The sequence below is a fragment of the Mastomys coucha genome, unplaced genomic scaffold, assembly GCF_008632895.1.
Source record: "Mastomys coucha isolate ucsf_1 unplaced genomic scaffold, UCSF_Mcou_1 pScaffold4, whole genome shotgun sequence".
Taxonomy (NCBI): Eukaryota; Metazoa; Chordata; class Mammalia; order Rodentia; family Muridae; genus Mastomys; species Mastomys coucha.
In genome coordinates, this window is record NW_022196910.1 from 13,799,878 (window position 1) to 13,808,598 (window position 8,721).

Consider the following 8,721-nt stretch of genomic DNA (forward strand, 5'->3'; position numbering starts at 1 on the left):
CATAAAGTCAGGAGAGAGCTACCTCCACAATCCACAAGTGGACCTCCGACCTCAACACGTATGTGAACCTGCATACCCATACATCATATGCACATATGTACACACGATAAGTTAAAAATTTAACTTAATTTTCTAATAATAAAACAATTCCAACAGCTCAGCTCTGCAATGCGCTACGTATGCAACCTTGGCAGGGGTGCTTCCACGGACACTGTTCACGCCTCTGCTCTCTGTCTATAAAATGAGGGTCTGAGCAGCGGCTTCAAGGTCACTGTGTGGGATGAATAAATGAGCTGCCTGTATTCATTGCTGCTGCAACTTCCAAGGCCCCAGTCACACAAAGTTCTGAAAGCAGACATAGCAAGTGTTCCCTGGGGACAGAGGCTGAAATGTGAGCTAGGGTGGGTGCTGGGTCCTCAGGGCCTGGATTCCCCAAGGTCAAGAAATTTGGTCAGTTAACCTACCTTGTTTATAGAGACAAACCAAGACTGCACCCACAAAAGGAATCTGGGGATGGACAGAAATATGGCAGAGGCCAGTAGGATATGGGGTACAGAAAGTTCTGGACAAAGGCAAGGCATGGTTAGGAAACAGTGCTGGACACAGTCCTTAGGTGTGGTTACTACAGTGACTTCTTCCTGGAGTGTGTGGGACAGAGAGAAGGGAAGGAGCCACTTCAGAGGAAAACCTGACAGGCGCCATCCATGTAAAGGACCCAGGAGCCCCTGACAATTCAGGGGCATCTCAGTAGCAAGCACTTGCCAGGAGGTGCTAAGCCCTAGACTACACCCTCAGCACAGCATGAGCCAACAACAGTGATAAGGCACTTGGGGCAAGGGAGCACCCTCTACATCTGTGGTCCTCAACCTTCCAATCCCTGCGACCCTTTAACACAGTTCCTCATGTTGCGGTGACCCTCAATCCTAAAATTATGTCGTTTCTACTTCATAACTGTCATTTTGCTACTGTTATGAATCATAATGTGAGTATCTGACAAGCAGGATATCTGCTATACGACCCCCCCCAGGGGTCGTGACCCACAGGTTGAGAACAACTGGAATGTCTTTGTCCATCCCAATCTTGCTCTCCAGACCATCAAATCAAAGCTGATTCCTGTAGAAAGCAGGAGACAAATCCCAGTGGAAGAATCCAAACCACCTCACAGACACCGAGATAAGAGCATCAGGGACTGCTGTAGCCCCACCCCCAAGGAACCATGGCAACCCACCGCAATGTGGATCCCTGGAACAGGAAAGGAAGGCTGGGTTTCACAGTAAGGCACTGACATTGGTTCACTAGCTATGAGAAGCATAGCACAGCAATGTGGGGTATCCCAGCAGGAAAGCTGGGAGTGGGCATGTGGGAGCTCTGGGCTAAGTTCTTTTCCCTAAACCCAATCCTTTCTAAAACTCAGAATGCATTAACAAAAACCTCTACTGATCCAGTGAGATAGCTCAGGACACAAAGGCTCTTGCCACTGAGCTTGATGACCTGAGTTCAAGCCCCGGGACCCACATGGTGGAAGGAGAGAACTGATTCTTCCAAGTTGTCCTCTGACCTCCCCACAGGCACTATTCCCCACCCCCACCCCCAAAAAAGTAATAAATGTTAACAAATGTAAAGTTCTGTTGCGCCGGGTGGTGGTGGCACACGCCTTTAATCCCAGCGCTTGGGAGGCAGAGGCAGGTGGATTTCTGAGTTCGAGGACAGCCTGGTCTACAGAGTGAGTTCCGGGACAGCCAGGGCTACACAGAGAAACCCTGTCTTGAAAAACCAAAAAAAAAAAAAAAAAGTAAAGTTCTGTTGCATAACCAACACTGGAGAACTCAAAGAGGCTTTAGTCCATCTTCAGTCTCTACTGAGGCCCCAGAATATTCTAAAAGGAGGCAGAGCTGCTCCAAACCCAAGCCAGGGGACCTGAGAGCTCACCTTGGTGACTATTCCCCGGGGCATGGAGAGCCACACGTAGGCATCTCAGAGCAGACCTGGTTGGTGGCAGGGAACCACCTGGCTTGTTTGCACCAAGAACTCCCAGTGCAGCAGGACTGGCCGTCTTACTTCTTTTGCCTTTTATGCCTCCATCCTGGTCCCAGACGATACTTCCCAAGTTGGCAGACAATGAAGCCCGTTGCCTGGGCTCTTTTTCTACTTCTGTATGGAAACCACTAGCCAGCATGTGCTCAGTGACCAGCTTTTGCTCTCCACACATGTGTCTGTGCAATGTGAAGTGCATGTGAAATGGTAGTGGGCGTGCCCAAAGCTGACACCAAAGGGATCTTCTGTACGTTCCTAGAATACTCTCCCATGAAGCCAAGATTGTTAGGACTGTTGCCTCTGACGCAAGCTGAGATAAGGATGCTACTGTCACAGAGCTAGCACACAGGCTAGCACACAGAGGGGCTGTGGAAGAACAGAGGTGTACCAGACAGGAGGACTTACAAAAGACTGTCAATCAGCAGGATGGGGTGGGACTCAAACATCACCATAACAACCATCACGTACCGGCTGGCTGGCTGGCTCTGGAAAGAGGATTTTTATAAATGATCTTAAAATCCTGTGGAGGCTGTTGTCGGTCTCTGCGCTTTGCAGAGGAGGAAAGCAAGGCCGAGGAGTGAGAAGATGTGAGGAACAGAGCCCAGTGCAGCCCTGTCACGATCTACAGAATGAGAGCCACATCCACAGGCGGCTGTGGGTGAACTGGAGGAGTCGTGACAAGATGTGAGTGCTCTCCAGCAGAGGAGGGATTCTTAAGGCATCTCAAGGCTGTGAAGCTGCTCTGACTAGTCCCTTGAGCCACACAATAGGTCAGAAGCCTTTCCAGAGTGACCACTGGAGGGAGAAGCTGGCTCGCTGGGTTGATGAACACAAACACTAAACTTATACTAAACCTTCTCCCAAAGGTGTGAGAAGACTCTTCAGCTCCCAAGCATCCACACAAAACCATTTTGTTGCTTAACATCTACCCATCTAGTGTGTGTGTGTGTGTGTGTGTGTGTGTGTGCGCGCGCGCGCGCGCGTACACTCGCACATACATGTACATATGCAGACACTCGCACACACATGTAAGCATGCACCTGTGGAGGTCAGAGGACAAATTGAAGAATTCAATTATCTCCCTCTACCATGTGAGCCCTGTGAAACTGAACTCAGGTCATCAAGCTTGGCAGCACTGAGCCTGTAGGAAGCCTTGTCATTGAGACCTTTCCCCAGCCCATCTCTGACGAGTCTCTGCCAGGCAGGGAGATATCCGGCCTTGCTGGCTGCCTTTAGCATAGGAGAAATAAATTGAATTGATAAGCTTTATCACATTACAGCCTCTCTTCCACTTTTCAGGTTCATTTCCTCCATAACTCAGCTGACCCGCTGCCACGGAGTTGACCCACCAAATGTCATAAAGGAAAGTTAATGTAATATAATAAAAGAGGACTGTCCTACACAATGCCTCTGTGTGCATGGCTCCAGAATGAGTCTGCTTATTATTAACATTGAATCCAAAGCTATAGCCTCTCGCATATGCCTATGTATACATACATGTATGAGTTGAATTCTCTAAAACACCATCAATGAATGCAGGATACTGTTTGGGAAATAATGGACTGGCTTATAGCTCTGGGGTTATCTCTGGTTCACAGAATGTCATCACAAACACAGAAAGCCCTGTGCTTTCCGATCCTACCAGCCCTCCCATCTGCCTGCCACATACATCTAGATTTAACTCCAGTAGACACATAGCAACCTTGGCCATGAGAGAGTGGAGAAGGTATTTTTAAGCACCTGTAGTCCAGATGGGATTTATACTCCTGGGACTCACGCTCTTCCACGATGCTTGTGGGATGCAGCTCAAAGGAGTCAGTCTGAGATGTAGCTCAGATGTCTGAGGATCTCTAGACCTTAGTGGGTGTGTAAATTACAACTCCCAGAGGACCTACTGTATGGTGACCCATGAAGCTAGCCCCAGAACCATCACAGTTTTAGCCTGCCAGAGGGAAAACTAGTGACATAACTTTACATAAGTCATTCCAGAAAGTATATGGGGCTAACCTAACGTGGACCTCATCTCTTCCTTCCTAGGGGGAAATATGAAGGGGATGGTTCCACTCATTCAATGGAATCACACACACACACACACACACACACACACACACACACACACACACACGACTCTATATCACCTGGATGATCCTATGTAACAGGATCAGGTGGAAGAGTCACTCAATAGAACAAACCTGTAGGAACTGTGGACAGTAAATGTCTCAGCAACACCGAGAAGGAGTCTTAGGGACACGTTCTTTTTTCCCCTGGTTCTGAGGGGCATGAGGGCTGATCGTGAGCATTGCTAGGAAACCAGAATCTGTTTCAAGGTCAGTATCTTCTTTAGGACTCACACAGTGTCACCAAAGAGCAGCAACCTAAGCCGGAGCGTCCTGGGTGTGCCTTCTCATCTCCCTTCATAAAAGCAACCTTCTAAGCCATGAAACTTCTAAGTATTTTAGACAGGAAAATCCATTTAATACATTAGTTTGTCAAATAAGTTCATTTACCTCACAACTCTTCATTATTTTACTAATATTAAGTGAAAAAAAAATCACAATTGCTTCCAAATAAAACCAGACCATTGCCTGAAAGGAAAACACACACACACACACACACACACACACACACACACACACACACTTCAGTTCATTTCTTTTTCTGCTCAAAATCATCTCTTAATCCAGGCCTTCCTTCCCCATGGTCAATGCCATCCTTTTGAAAGCATTTGGAAGTCAGGGGGAAAGTATGCTTTTATTCTAAATGCACGCCTGCTACCTGCTGGCCTGAAGACTTCCCTAAGCAGCTCGTGAGCCTGCAGGGATGAAGAAGATGTCTCAGAATCTCTTCTTGTTGCCAGTGACCACTGGTGATCAGCCTCTGTGTTCTATTTTCCCCGACTAAGCAGCAGCAACCCCTGGGTTAGTTAAAGTCAGGTTAGGGCAACGTGATTTGAAGGAAGATGCATCTGGAAGCGTCCTCAAGACACCAGGAGCTTGGGTTGTCATGGATTCGTCTGTAGTCATCAAGACCAAACAGAGGTGTCGCTATGATCCACCGGTCACATTTTCAGAATCAGAGAAAGCGACATGTAGGTATCATTCCTCCCTTGCTTCACAACATCCCGGCAGAGCCTGGTGACAGGCATGGAAGGGTGACCTCATGTGAATCTACAGCCTAAGGAAACTTGATCACACACACGCATCATTACAAACTCTCAACTCTTTGAAACGTGGGACTCTTAGCTCCCTCTGTCCCTGGCCTGTGTTCCAAGGAAAGGGTGAGCGTGACAGTCAAGTCTATAACCAACCATGGTAGGATGTGGTACTAGAATTTCAATGGGTCCCAAGGACAATGGATGCTTGTAAGAGAATACTCAAATCTGGGGATGGTTCAGGGTTCCAGTGAGCGGGCCCATGAAGCCAGAGTCCAACCGTAAAAAAATGAACTTCATCTAACAGCCCTGAGACAAGGCTATGTAAGGAATATCCTCACAATACCACAGTCCATGGGCATACAGTGGGTGCAGGCGCTATCCTAAGGAAGAGGAGGGAGCCGCCAGGGTGAGGGGACAGGAAGGGTGATATGGCTCCACTACATGAGGCTATTCTATAAGGTTATATTCTCTAAGTCATGGGTTATTCTATCTTATCAAAGAAGGAATGTTGTTCACGGCATATGTGAAGGTAGCAGGCTTAAGTGGCTGGTTATATTGAGTCTGGAAAGATGGCTCAACAGTCAAGGTTACTCACGGCTCTTCCAGCTCACTGCTCTCACAGAGGACTCAGTTCCCAGCAACCGCACAACAGCTCACAACCACCTGGCCAACTCCAGCTCCAGGGAATCTGAAACACTCTTCTGACTTCCACAGGTCCCAGGTAGCCATGTGGTATGCATACACGCAGGCAAGCCCTCATACACATACAGTTTAAAGTTTTTAAAAGTTCGAGTTGTGCCTGCAGGTTTTTGAGATCCATGAAGTCTAGCCAGATTCCACGTCCTGTCAGGTGACTGCATCATCTCCTCTACATAGTGGGAGAAAAGGGGGTCTTCCCAGAGGGAGCTGTGAACTAGACCTTGAGTTTGTCAACTCTGCCAGGCTAATAAAGGTAGCAACTCCTCTGCCCCAGTCACTGGGAATAGAGGAGGTGAGGCTCAGATGCCCTGGCAAGGCCACTTCTGTTCAAACTTCTGGAAGCAATGGCAGGAAATCTGACTCCTAGGCTGGCAGCCAGAGCATAGGGCCATGAGAAATATATGTCAACCATATAGTATACTAAACCACTAATGGGCCTGGGCAGGACTGAGGGTTCTCTATAACAGTGGTCTTCAACCTTCCCAATGCTGCGACCCTTTAATACAGTTCCCCATGTATGGTGACCCCCCACACACACACCATAAGGTTATTGTGTTGGTACTTCATAACTATAATTTTCTACCATTACAAATCATAATGTGAATCATCTGATATGCAAGATATGATATGCATCCCCCAAAGGGGTCACAAGCCACAGGTTGAGAACCCCTGAACTAAAGAGAGAGAGATTACTGATCCCATGGTTCTCCAGAATTGGGATTCGCCTGGGAATCTTATGCTGGGGAAAGGGGAAGGCTGGACCGTGAGTGTCAACCAGGGAAGGAGGTTACCCCCAGGAACGAATTTCAACAGTTCTACAAAACTTGTCAGATGACCTTGCAGCCAGACTAGAGCATTAACAATGACGGGTCAGTGATGGGCAAGAAATGTGGAGTCATTTTCACCCTACCCTCCATTTAACCATGAACTTCACATCAGGACTCAGAACAATGAAGTGGTGTGTGTATGTGTGTGTGTGTGTGTGTGTGTGTGTGTGTGGTCACTGGATTGGTTCCTCTTCCCAATGAAGCCACATGGAATATATCTTTCCCCAGTCATTACTGATACTTATGTGTTTAATTGTGTATTATCTTACTGTCCTGGCTAGCTTTATGCCACCTTGACACAAGCTGAAGTCATCTGAAAGGAGGGAACCTCCGTTGAGAAAATATCTCCATAAGATCCAGCTGCAGCATCCCCCATGGCCCATGTATCGGCTCCTGCCCTGTTTGAGTTCCTGTCTTGACTTCCTTTGGTGATGAACAGTGATACATGTGTAAGCCAAATAAACTCTCTCCTCCCTAACATGTTTTGGTCATGGTGTATCATCATAGCAATCGAAACCCTAACTAAGACACCTATCAAGGACAGACGGCTGAATCTGGCTTGACTGGCCCCAGGTCTGACCTTATAAACTCTGGCACCATGGTGACAAAAGCTTATGTGGTATCTAGAACACTCTCAGAATATACTAGCTAGCCATGCGTGGTCGCTCCAGCAAGCAGAAATCTGTGGCAGGAGGACTGCTGTAAGTTGGAAGCTACCAAGGACTACATAGTGAATGTAGTCAGGGACAGGTACACAAATAAGAGAGACAGAGGTATACACAAATAAGACACAAACCATGTGTCTGGAAAGAAACAGAATTAAAAACCATAAATACACCTATAACCGGAGCTATACATACTGTTGCTGTCACCATTACTGCCTTTCCAGGACCAGCCAGTGTGGCACTAACTACATCCCAAGGAGAATCCAGACTTAGCCTGTCTTCTAACAGGGAAGAGCATTTCCTAGGGACAAGAATAGGAGATGCAATGAGTCATCCAGGATCACTGTGTGCCAGGATCAGTTACACAAAGCCCTGCCCTCCAGGCTTCCCAAAGAGTCCAGAAGAGGAGCCCTTGCCTGAGAAAGGAGCAGAGGAGAGACTTGGACAGTTTCAGGAGGCCCCAGCAGATCCTGGAATCCAGCTTTAAAGGATGTGTAGTTTGTCATGCAAGCAGGAAGACTTCTGCCCAGCGCTGGAAGCAGAAAGCAGCCAGAGAGACAAAGAACCTCCCGTGGCATTCTACAGAGCTAGAAAATTATCCCGCAGACACGGCAAGGCCATGTTTGTCCCATTGCCATAACAGAAGCCACGCGGACTGGATGGCAGCAACAACAGAGTGATTTTCTCCAAAGTCTGGCTCCAAAGGATTAGGTATCATCAGGACTGGCTTCTCCCAAAGGCCACTTGCTTCATGTGTCCTCATATGGCCCTTCTGCATGCAAGGGCAGTCCGCATCTTCTCCCTTCTCATCAGTCTGTCATACAGGTTAGGGGGCAGACCTAATGACCTCATAACCCAACTTCACCTGTACCTGCCCCTCCCCCACCTCCCACCCCTCTCCTCTAGTCCTCCATCCTGTGCTCACCTCCCCCCCTCCTGACCTCCCCACCCGCTGTGCTCTACTAGGCAAGCATTCTACTACTGAGCTGCAACCCCAGTCCCTAGCTTGCATAAAAGCCCTGTCTTTTCAAACACTGCACAGTCTGTGTCTGGGGTGGAGGATGGGGAGCAGGGTACACAGGTATCTGAGAGGCACAAGCAGCCCAAGAAGATACTGTGCAAGGCCTGTAGGAAGGAGAGGAGCATGAACAAGCTTTCCTTTTTAGGAAGAACAAGTGGTGGCTCTCAGATTGGCATGCCAGGTCACTAGGGACCCAAAGTGGGAAGGTGGTGGAGACGTTGCAACCCAGGGAAAAGAAGAAACAGAATGTGTTTACTGGACAGAGGCCTTTTTTTTTTTTTTTTTTTTTTTTTTTTTTTTTTTTTTTTTTTTTTTTTTTTT

At 47.8% G+C, this 8,721-nt stretch overlaps 1 protein-coding gene across 3 annotated transcripts in view; it reads right to left on the reverse strand.

Moving 5' to 3' along the window:
* Positions 1-8,721, reverse strand: part of Chst11 (carbohydrate sulfotransferase 11) — a 210,441-nt gene that overhangs the window by 144,645 nt on the left and 57,075 nt on the right. Inside the window, exon 1 of one of the 3 annotated variants that reach the window (XM_031350042.1) lies at positions 7,575-8,248. The exons of the other annotated variants lie outside the window; for them this stretch is intronic. The gene's annotated coding sequence lies outside the window, so the exon portion shown is untranslated. Of the gene's footprint in view, positions 1-7,574; positions 8,249-8,721 lie in introns of those variants that run through there. 3 annotated transcript variants of the gene reach the window in all.